General features: G+C 44.0%; 1 protein-coding gene and 1 pseudogene across 2 annotated transcripts in view; both read left to right on the forward strand.

Annotated features, from left to right (window-relative positions):
- The window catches only part of TNFRSF17 (TNF receptor superfamily member 17), a 131,714-nt gene that overhangs the window by 82,228 nt on the left and 35,319 nt on the right, over nucleotides 1–14,167 (forward strand). The gene's annotated exons all lie outside the window — the stretch shown is intronic.
- Nucleotides 9,987–11,251, forward strand: LOC782055 (small ribosomal subunit protein eS1-like; annotated as a pseudogene).

The following is a 14,167-nucleotide window of genomic DNA, read 5'->3' on the forward strand; positions in this document are numbered from 1 at the left end:
GGTGGCGTAGGTTTAATCCTGGGTTGGGGAACTAAGATCCTGAATGCCATGTGGTGAGACCAAAAACACCCCCAGGAAACTACCCCCCTAAAAACCCATAATGTGATACCACTTCATTTCTATTAGGGCAGCTATAATAAAAAAGAATAACAAATGGTGAGGATTTGGGGAAATAGGAACCCTTATATGTTTAGGGGTTCTAAGAGTCAGACACAACTTAGTGACTAAACCACCACCGCCACCACCACCGAACGTTTGTGGTAGGAATATAACATGGGGTAGTCACTTCACAAAACAGTTTTTGGCAGTTTATTAAAAATGTAAACTTAAATTTACCATCTGATCCATCAATTGCCAAAGTATTTTATAAGTGAGAGAAAAGAAAACATATGTCCCCATAAAGACCTGTACAAGAATGTTCACAGCAGCATTACTCATAATAGCCAGAAAGTCAAAACAAGTCAGATGTCCATCAACTGATGAACGAATAAACAAAATGTGGTATATCCTTATGATGAAATATTATTTGGTGATAAAAAGGAGTGAAGTACTGATATCTACTACGGTGCAGGTGAACCTTGAAAACATGCTAAGTAAAAGAAGTCAGCCACAAAAGACCATGCATTGTATGATTGTATCTGTGTGAAACGTTCAGGAGAGGCAAATTCAGAGACAGAAAGCAGATTAGTGTTTGCCTGGGGCTTGGAGTGGGACTAGAGTTGTCTATAAATGAGTATAAGGGCCCTTACTGAGGTGATGAAAATGTTCTAAAACTATGGTGGTGATAGTTGTACAGTTAAGTAAATTTACTAGAAATCATTCAGTCGTGTACCTGAAATGGTTCATAGTATGTTAGAAAAAAGAGAGAGAGAGAAGAAAATAAGAGAGAGAATGTTTTCCCAAAAGCCCCTAACAAACCACTTCTTCGATTCATTGGCCCACGCTGTGACTTAGGGAATGGGATGCACTGATGGGCCTTGATTCTGGAAAGAGAAAGCCCATGCCTGGAGCTGGGACTGTGGTTAGCTCACCTGAAGCACGTGGACTGTGGGGAGAGAGCACCACCTAAACCAATCGGAGTGAGGCAAGGAAAGTAGAAGTGAAAGCTGAGTGTGCAGCCACTAAGGTGTCAGCCACACCCAAGACTGACTGCTTAGTATGGTGACCCTACCCCTGCATTCTCTGGTCTGTTACCATGTTTGGTCTGAGTTCTCTGCCTGGTATGGCAAAGGGAAGGAGAGGTTATGGGAAGAATCACTTCGTGAGAACATGGAACCTCACCTAGGGTGACCAACCGACTCGGTTTCCCTGGGATGGAGTGGTTTCCTGGGATGCAGGACTCAAGGTACCAACACTGGGGAACTCACAAGCAAACAGAGACGCTGGTCACCCGATGACCTCACCAAATACAATATTGAAGCGCTTCTAATGAATTGATCAATCTTTGCATCCATGGCTACTAATGCCACAGAAAGTCAATCATTGTGTGCCTCTGATGAACACACACCCAACACCACTTCTGAAATTTTTTTTTTTGGCACAAAATCTGAACCTAAATATAAAGAAATCTGTAGATATAATCAGTTAATAGGAAATACAGAGGCCATGGATGATGTGAAATGATTGCACACAGGCATTCTAGGACAAATGACAGATGACCTAAATTCTTCAATGAATAAATTGGAAGGGGAAAAAACAGGGATGGAGGGAGGATCTGTAGGTTGAAAGACACTTAAGAAGCATATCAACTGATTGCCTTATTCAGATCTTTTTTTTTTTTTAACTTTTATTTATTTACTTGGCTGCACTGGGTCTTAGTTGAGTCTTGTGGTATCTTTAATCTTCATTGCGGCGTGTGAACTCTCAGTTGTGGCTTGTAGGATATAGTTCCCTGGCCAGGGATTGAACCTAAGCTCACTGCATTGCGAGTATGGAGTCTTAGCTACTGGCCCACCAGAGAAGTCCCTATATCTTTTTTTTTTTTTTCTAAATATTTATTTATTTGGCTGCACTGGGTCTTAATTGCTACATGTGGGATCTTGGTTCCCTGACCAGGGATCAAACTCAGGTCCCGTGTATGGGAAGCAATGAATCTTAGCCACTGGGCCACCAGGGAGGTCCCACCCAGATCTTATTTGGATCCTGATTTGAAGAAATTAAGAGTGAGAGTGTCTGTGTGTCGTGGAATGTCTAACAAGATATTTGATGATATTAAGAAATATGTTCAGTTCAGTTCAGTTGCTCAGTCGTATCCGACTCTTTGCAACCCTATGAACCGCAGCATGCCAGGCCTCCCTGTCCATCACTAACTCCCGGAGTCCACCCAAACCCATGTCCATAGAGTTGGTGATGCCATCCAACCCTCTCATCCTCTGTCCTCCCCTTCTCCTCCTGCCCTCAATCTCTCCCAGCATCAGGGTCTTTTCAAATGAGTCAGCTCTTCGCATCATTTGGCCAAAGTATTGGAGTTTCAGTTTCAACATCAGTCCTTCCAATGAACACCCAGGGCTGATCTCCTTTAGGATGGACCGGTTGGATTTCCTTGCAGTCCAAGGGACTCTCAAGAGTCTTCTCCAACACCACAGTTTAAAAGCATCAATTCTTCAGTACTCGGCTTTCTTTATAGTCTAATTCTCACGTCCATAACAAGGATTTACTATAGAGCACAACAAACTATATTCAACATCTTTCAATAATCTGTATTAGAGAAGAATTGGGAAAATTTTATATGTGTAACTGAATCATTTTGCCATACACCTGAAACTAACACAATATTGTAAATCAAATATACTTCAATTTTTAAAATTATTGGTATAATACTGTATTGCGGCTAAACTTTCTCAGAAAGAGTCCTTACCTGTTAGATATACGTACTGAAATATTTGCAGTCAAAATGGTATGATGTCTACGGATTGCTTCAAAATAATCTGGGAGGAAGTGAGTGGGGGTCACACTAAAGACACGTTGGCCTATAGTTGATAATTTTTGAAGCCACGTGATGGTATACAAGGGTTGTTATATTGTTCTCTTTACTTTTTGAAGGGTTGACATGTTCCCTTATCAGAACAATTAAAAGCAGCAGCAGGGTCTACGTAACCCTCCCTGCTCGGGGGCTACTCTTAGTCACAAGTAGGTCAGGGTCTCACCAGAATTTAGACTTTCACAAAATTCTGTGAATTTTCCAACAATTTGGGTGAAGGACAAGGCCAACTTTTCCTTATGCCAAATTAAAACAAAAGAAAACCAGGAACTTCCCTGGTGTTCCAGTGGCCAAGACTCTGCAGTCCCCAATGCAGAGGGCTAGGGTTCGATCCCAGGTCAGAGAACTAGATCCACATGGCACAACTTAGACCCAGTGCAGCCAAATAAGTAAATAGAGTGGAGAAGATCCCAACACATGGATTGAAGCAGGGTCTCCCACATTGCAGGCAGATTCTTTACCATCTGAGCCATCAGGGAAGCCCAAATAAAAAATATTAGAAAAAGAAAAGAAAACCAAACAACAATTTACAACTCCCATCTACTTTCAGCGTCGTTTCATTAAAGGAAGAGCATACAGACACCAATAAGATCATTTCAGAAGAGCTCAGTCTTTCACCTGGGCACATGAGCCTCACAGACAGCCTTGTTCTGTGTCCCCCATGTGTCAGTTCACCCTGAGACTGGCTACCCCAACACCCTGGGGATAGAAAGGGAGGCTGGAGGGCCAGCTGCTCTCACTTCTTTCCTGCTAATGAGGGAAGGACTTGGAGGCTGCTGTCATTACCATGTGTAGGGCTCTCAAACCTCCAGCCTCTCTAGAGGTTCAGGTGAGGGTCCCCCCCAACTGTGTCCCCTGGGACTCATGGATGCACTTCCCTTGAATCCTGGTAGTGTGTCTGTGGGAGGAAAGGGAGTTGTCAACTCAGGGAGGGCTTTTCTGCTTGATGAAATGCTTTGTACTTGAATGCAAAATAACAGCTGGGCTCAAGGCAGCAAGGGCCCTCTGTCTGTGCTCAGCTGTGGTGAGGGCTCCTCTGAGACCTCAGAAGAGTGGAGCTGGCCTCGCTCTTTGCATCCATTGGCTGCCTGGCTGTGCCCCTGAGACCCAAGCTACCACCTCATACACTGACTTGCTCCATTTTCCTTCTCTTTCTCCTCTCTCTAGCACCCCACCTAACAAGGGATTTTGATTTTTTTTCTGAAGGCAATACATTTAAGGATCAAAGCCTCCTTTTCCTTGAAACTCAGGCACGTGGAAGACAGATCTTCTTTTGGGTGAAGAAATGTTCTAAAACTAGATATGGTGATAGTTGCAGCACAATGTTAGAAATGCATGACGTCCCACTAATGGTAGATGATATGTGTTTATTCATCATTCATTCAGTTGCTCAGTCGTGTCTGAATCTTTTGCAGCCTCATAGACTGTAGCCCTCCAGGCTCCTCTGCCCATGGGATATCCTGGACAAGAATACTAGAGTGGGTTGTCATTTTCTTCTCCAGGGGCTCTTCCCAACCCAGGGAACAAACCCACTTCTCCTGCATTGGCGGGCAGATTATTTGCCACCGTGCCACCTGGGAAGCCCGTGCTATATGTATTTTACTACAGTTAAAATAAGAAACAAACAAACAAAAAGAAACAGAGGTCCCTTCTGTTCTCTTTGGGGAAAACTCTTAAAGAAGGTCCAATATTAGAACATTGGAAATGGAAGAGATCTTAGAGGACATCTGGTCTACCCTGGCAATTCATAGATTAAGGATCCTGAAGTTCATCCTGGAGAAGTGATGGACCTCAGGACCCTCAAGACCACACAGCAATTTAGACAGAATTTCACCCTCTACCAATGGCTCTTGTTCCTGACAAGGGAGAGGCACTGGTCTTGTGTCTTTTCACAGTAATGATCTCTTGGACCTGGGCACCCTCAATTTATATGCAGCCACCAGACATGTTTTATTTGGCTGTATTGTGTTTAATATTCAAAATTAATTGCTAGCATTTAAAATCAGGCAAATTCTGGGATTTCCCCAGCAGTCCAGGGGTTAAGACAGGACTTCCTATGCAGGGTGTGAGTTTGATCCCTGGTTGGGAAATTAAGGTCCCACATGCTGTGGGGTGTGCAGCCAAAAAAAAAAAAAAAATTAAATCAAGCAAATTCACATAAATATCCAGATTTCCAGCATCTTCTAACAGAAAGTCTGGCAGCGTTGGGCCCATATTCCCACATGGCAGTGATGGGAGCTGATAAGTACCGGGTTCTTCCCACTTCTCCATAGTCCCCACCCCTCCCCACTGCCTCCCACTTATCCTCAGGCATCTGTTGTTTTTCTAATGTTCAGCCTGCTTTTGTCATTTCTCCTGCCTGCCTGCCCTGGGGAGGCAGGAGGATTGGCAGCCCTGCTTCAGCCTGGATTGGAGGACTGTGGGTCTCTGAACATTTTTCCTAGGTGCATTTCAGCTGCTGGATGGAGTACAGTAGGCCCTTTGTATCTGCAGTTTATCCACATCTGTGGGTTCAACTAATCATGGATCAAAACTGTTGCAGGAAGGGGGACCTCTTCCAGAAATGTTCCCATTTTACAGATGGGGAAGCTATAAGAGAAACAAACAGGGATGTGTCCAGAGAAGAAAGTCACTGGAAGGCTTGGCACTGTGTTTGAATGGTTGCAGGCTTAGAGTGATACCTCCATACAATGGAATATTATTCAGCCATAGAAAGGAATAAAGTTCTGATACATGCCACAGTATGGATGCACCTTGAAAACAATGCCAACAAAAAGACACGTTTCATATGACTTGACTTATATGAGGTGCTTAGAAGAGGCAAATTCATCGAGACAGAAAGTAGAACAGAGGTTACCAGGGACTGGAGGGAAGGGGGGTTGAGAAGGTATTATTAAATGAATATAGAGTTTCTGTTAGAGGTGGTGAACAATTTTGGAAAAATAAAGTGATTATGGTTGTAGGACATGCTGAATATAATTAATGCCACAGCATGGTTCACTTAAAAATGGTTAAAATGGTACATTTTATGTTATATACAGTTTATCACAATAAACACAATAAGGAAATAACAGAAAAATGTTAACATCTGTAAGAAGTTCCACGTGGTGTTGCTGCATCTTTCTCTAAATACAGAGACAGAGAATGTATTTCTCTAAATACAAACATGGTACTAAATACAGAGAAACAGGAATAAACATTTTTTAAAGTTTTGTTATCATCTAGGACACCACTGAGAAGTGAGTGGCCATTCCATTCCTACTCTTGACAACAACAACAACTCATTCCTCACACAGCAGTTCACCTGTTGCGCCCCTGTCCTTTGCACTCCCAGAATTTTGCATTCACAGCATTTAGTAAGTTGCAGTATATCATCTTTCAGGGTGATGATCTGATTAATGTGTTTTCTCGCTTGGTTATAAGCATCACAGCATCATGAGGGCAAGAATCGGGCCTGGTTTTTGGTTCGGCATTATATCCCCAGCGCTTAGCCCAGGGCCTGGCATATAGTTAGGATCTCAACAGATATTTCATGAATGAAAAGACTAGAAGTTCATAAAGAAGGTGTACTGAAGGTCAAAGTGTCACCAGTGAAGACACATTCTGTAGCTGCCATGTTGCCCAGAGGGTACTTCCTCTATGATTCATGCAGCTTGGGGTTATTCTGCATTTTTGCTAGCCAGAGTCTCTTTCTACTGTTGGGAACCAAAAAACAAAACAAAAAAAACCTTCCATTATATAATCTCCCTGAGCCTGAGTTTCTTTACCTGTAAAATAGAGGTAATAATAGCTTGCCACTGTTGGGACAATTATGCTTAGCTGTATCTGACTGTTTGCAACCCCATGGACTATAGCTTACCAGGCTCCTCAGTTCATGGGATTATCCTGGAAAGAATACTGGAGTGGGTTGCCATTTCTTCCTCAAGGGGATCTTCCGCACCCAGGGATTGAACCCGTGTTTCCTGCATTGCAGGCAGATTCTTTACCACTGAGCCACCTGGGAAGTCCAGTAATGGAAGGTACTAATACTAATAGTACCTTCCATGTATTCATTTTAATAAGGACTACATCAATGAACTCAGTGTTCACCAAGATGATGAGAGAAAAAGAGGAGAAAGATGGCGCCAAGTGTATTTCCTATCCTGCTGTAACAAATTACCACATATTAAATGGCTTAAAACAATCACATTTATTCTCATATAGCTCTGGAGATGGAAAGTCCGAATTGGGTCAGCAAGGCTGCCTTCCTTCTGGAGGTTCTAGAGAACAATCTATTGCCTTGCCTTTTCTAGGGTTGCCCTTTCTTTCTAAAGGTCACCTGCATTCCTTGCCCCATGATCCCCCATCATTCCAACCTCTGTTCCTGTTGGGATCCCTCCTTCTCTGCTTCTTACCCTCTTGTCTCTCTCTTATAAGGACCCTTATGACTGCACTGAGCCCATCTGGAGAGTCTATGATGATCTCTCCATCACAAGATGCTTAACTCAATCTGCAGACTCATTTTGCCAAGTGCCTTTTGTCATGTAAGGTATCACTTTTCTTTGGAGGGCTCTTATGCAGCCTACCACTCCATGTGTCTGAAGTTTTGATTTGTAATTGTTTATGTGGTTATAAATATTCCAAGATTCCAAGAAAAATAAGTTATCTTCCCTGCCTTCAATGCTTACAATACTGTTGGGGAACGAACCATTTATCAGTTTGTGAAGACCCAGGTAGTGATCAATGCTGCCCTGAGAGGTGAAGGTGATGTTTTGAGAATATGAAGATGAATGTAAGGATCCTTTGTTTCACTGGGTATCTCCTCTGCTCAGACCTGCAGCTTACAACCTCATAGGCTATGCCCTCTCAGATTCTGGGGGCCACCTTCCCAGGAAAGACGATGGGAGTGTTGTCTCCTGGAAGTGTGTGACACAGCATTCCTACCTTCTCCTCACAGGAAGTGAGAGCTTTGGGAAAGGCAAGGTGGAATCTCTTCACTAGATCAGCAGATGTCTTTACTTTCTACTTTTGTAGATTCCTGTGGTCTGCATGTCTGTGTTTTCCCCAAATTCACATGTTGAAATCCTAACCCTAAATGTGACAGCATCAGAGGTAAGGTGTTTGGGAGGTGCTTAAGTCACCGTTCATTGGTGAGTTCTTAGTTTTTCAATTGGCATCTGTCCTGGGACCTGGTCCATGAACTCTGCTTTCCTAGAATAAAAATTGTGATGTGTGTCTCAGTAAGGATTACTTGATATGTGTGAGCTATGTGCCAAATACGAAGGTCTTAAAACTTACTTATATGTCAAATTAAAAAAAATTTTATTATGTGCTTATTCATTTGGCCTTGTTGGGTCTTCGTTGCTGCATGCAGACTTTTTTTCCCTAGTTGCAGTGAGCAGGAGCTTTTCTCTAGTTGCGGTGCACAGGCTTCTCATTGTGGTGGCTTCTCTTGTTGCAGAGCTCAGCCTCTCGGACACCTGGGCTTCAGTCATTATGGCCCACGGGCTTAGTTGCTCCACATCAGGTGGGATCTTCCTGGAGCAGGGATCGAACCCATGTCTCCTGCATGGGCAGGTGGATTCTTTACCATTGAGCCCCCAGGGAAGCCCTTATTGTGGTTTTGATTTGCAGTTCCTTGATGGTTAATGATGTTGGGCATCTTTTCTTGTGCTTATTGGCTGTTCGTACATCTTCCTTGGAGAAATATCTGTTCAGATCCTTTGCCCATTTTGTAATGAGTATATGCAATCTTGAAGGGTCTCCTAAATGATTACATGCAGCAGCCACTATAGAATAGTGATTCATTGTGGGAGCTCTGCTGTTGGTGGCCTCCATTTGAATCTCACTTTGGCCACGTATTAGTACATGACCTTGACCATTCTCTCCAGACCTCAGTTTTTCCTGTCCTATTGGGATAGAAATATTAGCGACTTCTTAAGGTTGTTGTAAGGATTAAAAAGGCAGCACATATCAAAGGCTAGGCTATGGTTTTTCCAGTGGTCATGTATGGATGCGAGAGTTGGACTGTGAAGAAAGCTGAGCGCCGAAGAATTGATGCTTTTGAAGTGTGGTGTTGGAGAAGCCTCTTGAGAGTCCCTTCGACTGCAAGGAGATCCAACCAGTCCATTCTAAAGGAGATCAGCCCTGGGTGTTCTTTGGAAGGAATGATGCTAAAGCTGAAACTCCAGTACTTTGGCCACCTCATGCGAAGAGTTGACTCATTGGAAAAGACTCTGATGCTGGGAGGGATTGGGGGCAGGAGGAAAAGGGGAGGACAGAGGATGAGATGGCTGGATGGCATCACTGACTCGATGGACGTGAGCTTGAGTGAACTCCAGGAGTTGGTGATGAACAGGGAGGCCTGGCGTGCTGCGATTCATGGGGTCACAAAGAGTTGGACACGACTGAATGACTGAACTAAACTGAACTGAAATATTATTGATACCCATAATGGAAATAACATTAACACTTACCAAATATATGACATCTCATTTCATCTACACAGCAATCTTGCAAAATAGGTTTGCTGCTGCTGCTGTCACTTCAGTCGTGTCCGACTCTGTGTGACCCCATAGACAGCAGCCCACCAGGCTCCCCCGTCCCTGGGATTCTCCAGGCAAGAACACTGGAGTGGGTTGCCATTTCCTTCTCCAAAATAGGTTTAATCATCTCCATTTTACAAGCAAGGAAACTGAAGCTCAGGGAGATGAGGGAATGTGTCCCTGGCTACACAGCTGGTAAAAGACTGAGCAGATTCCTACCTGGATCTGAATGACTGCAGTGCAATGCCGTGCTTAGTCGCTCAGTCATGTCAGACTCTTTGTGACCCCCTGGACTGTAGCCCGCCAGGCTCCTCTGTCCATGGAGATTCTCCAGGCAAGAATATTGGAGTGGGTTGCCATTTCCTCCTCCAGGGCACCTTTCCAACCCAGGGATTGAACCCAGGTCTCCCAAATTGCCAGTGGATTCTTTACCATCTGAGCTACCAGGGAAGCCCATATATATATATTTATATGGTGGCTTCTGATTTTCCACCTTTAATATGAGAGAGGTTGCTCCGGTTTATGGAGGGAAATGCCTCCACCATAGTGGCCTTGATTGGAGCAGGACTCTGTGACATCTAACACAGTAACTAACTGAAGGCCCCTCCTCAAATGTTAGTCTCCAGAAAGGTTTTAGGTTCCTACTGCTGCTGCTAAGTTGCTTCAGTCATGTCCGACTCTGCGCGACCCCATAGACAGCAGCCCACCAGGCTCCCCCGTCCCTGGGATTCTCCAGGCAAGAACACTGGAGTGGGTTGCCATTTCCTTCTCCAAGGTTCCTGCTATTCAAGTGCAATTGTCATTAAGCAAATACTGTCAGAAAAGAATCAGTCTTTTGGCTCTCTGAGCAGCACCATGGCAGTCGACAAGAACAAGAGCCTCATGAAAGGTGGTAAAAAGGGAACCCAGATGAAAGCAGTCGACCCATTTTTTAAGAAAGATTGGTATGATGTGAAAGCACCAGCTGCGTTCAGTGTAAGAAATATTGGGACAACATTTGTTATGAGACCTCAAGGAACCAAAATCGTATCTGATGGCCTCAAGGGTTGTGTTGAGGCCTGTTGGCCTGTTGGTCTGTAGGTCTGTAGGATGATGAAGTTGCACTGAGAAAATTCAAACTCATTACTGAGGATGTTCAGCACAAAACTGCCTAATTTCCATGGCCTGGATCTCATCATTGACAAAATATGCTCCATGGTTAAAAAAATGGCAGACCATGATTGAAGCTCATGTTGATGTCAAGATTATCCATGGTTGTTTGCTTCATCTGTTCTGTGTGGGTTTTACTAAAAAATGCAACAATCAGATTTGGAAGGCTCCTATGCCCAGCACCAAAAAGTCCACCAGACCTGCAAGAGGTTGATGGAAATCATGGCCCGAGAAGTGCAGATAAACGACTTGAAAAAGGTGGTCAATAAATTGATTCCAGGGCTTCCTTTTTGGTGCAGTGGCTAAGAATCTGCCTGCCAATGCAGGGGCACCAGTTCAATCCCTGGTCAGGGAAGATCCCACATGCCACAGGGCAATTAAGCTCATGTCCCACAACTACTGAGCCTGCACTCTGGAGTCCCATAAGCTGCAACTACTGAGCCCATGTGCTGCAACTCCTGAAGCCCGTGCACCTGGAGCCTGTGCTCTGCCACGAGAAGCCTCCACAATGAGAAACTCCACATGCTGCAATGAAGAGTAGCCCCCGCTCACCACAACTAGAGAAAGCCTGAGCGTGGCAATGAAGACCCAGCACAGCCAAAACTACCATGCATAAATAAATAATTTAAAAAATACATTGATTTCAGACAGCATTGGAAAAACATAGAAAATTCTTGCCAGCCTTTCCACTCCATGATGTATCTATTAGAAAAGTAAAAATGCTGAAGAAGCCCAAATTTGAATTAGAAAAACTCATGGAGCTACACGGTGAAGGTAGCAGTTCTGGAAAAGCTACCGGGCATGAGACAGGTAGTAAAGCTGAACAAACTGCTGGATGTGAGCCACCTCTCCAGTAATTTTTTTTTTTCCTAATTCAGACTTTTCATGGTGACAAATAAAAGGTCTTATTTGTGACATTTTTGGGGGTCATTCTTTTTAGATAATCTGACAGCTTGTTGACTTATGTGTTCTGATTTGTTAGTAATGTGAATTTTACTGGAAAAAAAAAAAAAAGAAAGGAATCAGAGAAGAACGTATTCATGAAATCAGCACCAGCTTATTTGGACAGAGAAAAACTATAGCATCCCATGGCCAAGGATGTGTTCATTTCACTTTGGGCAGGTTTTTGAGTCTGAGGATCTTTTTGTACAACCCTGGCAAGCTCTCCCTGTTTAGCATGGCTTCTTCTTTGAGAACCTCACAGAGCTAACTGGAAAAGGATGAAAGACAAGGATCCAGGGAGGCTCCCTTTTCCCAGAACCACTGTTTAGGATTCTTGTGTAGTTCCCCATAGTGACATTAGGCGTCACCTTTGAGTCGTCTGAGGCCAGTCTCTGAGCAACTGACAAAATGCCTCATTTCCTAAGAGTTTCTGGCTCTCTAAAATCCAGTTTGGAGGCATTCATTACCAGCACCCTGGCCCCAGAGCAGTTTGGATAATCTGGTTCTCATTTACGGAACCAAGCTTGCCCCTAAGAAGAGGCTCCCAGCAGCTGGATAAGCTAAAAGGGGCTCTGTGCTTGTGACTTTACAATTGATTTCTCTGTTGTTGAAAGGGGGAGGTGATGGATGAGGCTTCCCTGATGGCTCAGCAGGTAAAGAATCTGCTTGCAATGCAGGAGACATAAGAGATGTGGGTTTGATCCTTGTGTCGGGAAGATCCTCCGGACGAAGGCATAGCAACCCACCCCAGTATTCTTACCTGGAGAATCCCATGGACAGAGAAGCCTGGCGGGCTACAGTCTATGGGGTCACAAAGACTGAAGTGACTAGGCACGCATGCACTATATATGGATAACAGACAGTTTATGTAAAGGCCCTACCAGCTCAGAGCCCTATTCTCCCAGAGTTCTCTGCTCTGCCCTGTCTGATCGTCTCACACCTGTGTCTACACTAGGCTGTGAACAACTGTGGGCAGTGGGGGAGTGGGGACTCTTTCCTTTCCTCCCTTCTTCCCTCCCTTCCTTCTTCCCTCCTTTCTTTTCTTCCCTTCCATCTTTCCTCCCTCTCTCTCTCGATTCCTTCCATTCCGTGCATATTAAGTGCCAGACACCGGAGCTAAAACAGAGAACAAAACAGCCAGTCTCTATTCCTTCATGGAATTGACATTCTGATTCCTCATTTGTCTGTAAGTTCTCAGCACTTAGCACGTGGTAGGCACTTAACTGCTTTCATGGCTTGGTGTATACTCTTCCAGTTTTTTGCTATGTGTATACTAACACGATACATAATATTTAAATTTTAGATGGAAATGAGATCATGCATTAATACTATATATATATACATATAGCATATGTATATATAGTATCTATATATAGTATATGTATCGGAGAAGGCAATAGCACCCTACTCTAGTACTCTTGCCTGGAAAATCCCATGGACAGAGGAGCCTGGTCGGCTGCAGTCCATGGGGTCGCTAAGAGTCGGACATGACTGAGTGACTTCACTTTCACTTTTCACTTTCATGCATTGGAGAAGGAAATGGCAACCCACTCCAGTGTTCTTGCCTGGAGAATCTCAGGGACGGGGGAGCCTGGTGGGCTGCCGTCTGTGGGGTCGCACAGAGTCGGACACGACTGAAGTGACTTAGCAGTATATGTATATACATATACTATATGTATATATATATTCTGTAACTCACCACCCCCCACTCCAGCTTAATAGTGTCTCGTGGCATCTTTCCAGGTTAGAATATAAAAATCAACTTCAGGGTTTGCATGTCCCCAAGATGCCATTTTGGAGAAGGAAATGGTAACCCACTCCAGTATTCTTGCCTGGAGAATCCCAGGGATGGGAGCCTGATGGGCTGCGTCTATGGGGTCGCACAGAATCGGACACGACTGATGTGACTTAGCAGCAGCAGCAGCAAGATGCTATTTGGGCTTCCCAGGTGGTGCTAGTGGAGATGCTAGTGAAGATCCCCTGGAGAAGGGCATGGCAACCCACTCCAATATTCTTGCCTAGAGAAATCCCATGGACAGAGGGGCCTGGTATGCTACAGTTCATAGGGTCACACACAGTCGGACACATCTTAAGGGACTTAGCAAGCAAGATGCTATTTGGAGTCGCTCCGCCCCTTGGAGTTTAGAAAAGACTGGCTTCAACCCAAATTTATTCCCCGTGGAATCTCAGGGTCAGGTTAGGATTGTGAATGGGCCAGGTGTTCATGTTCTCATGGTCCCTGTTAATTTCATTCAATATATTTGATTAATCTCCTACTATTAGACATTGAGGTTGTTTCCAGTCTTTTCTTATAGCAAACAGTGCTGTAGTGAAAAAGCTTGTTCATCCTTTGTTTTATGTGTGTTGAATAAATTGCTGTAACTGGCGTTGCTGGGTCAATCTATATTGCTATAGATACAGGTATTATAGTATCTATGAATACTGTTTAATTCCCTTCACAGAAGCTGTGCTACTTTTTATTCCCAATAGGATATGTTACAAATTGTGATTTTTGCTTAACTGTGCAAATATACACACACACACACACCTTTTCATATTCTTTTCCTTTTTG

Source organism: Bos taurus, chromosome 25 (genome assembly GCF_002263795.3).
Source record: "Bos taurus isolate L1 Dominette 01449 registration number 42190680 breed Hereford chromosome 25, ARS-UCD2.0, whole genome shotgun sequence".
Classification (NCBI taxonomy): domain Eukaryota; kingdom Metazoa; phylum Chordata; class Mammalia; order Artiodactyla; family Bovidae; genus Bos; species Bos taurus.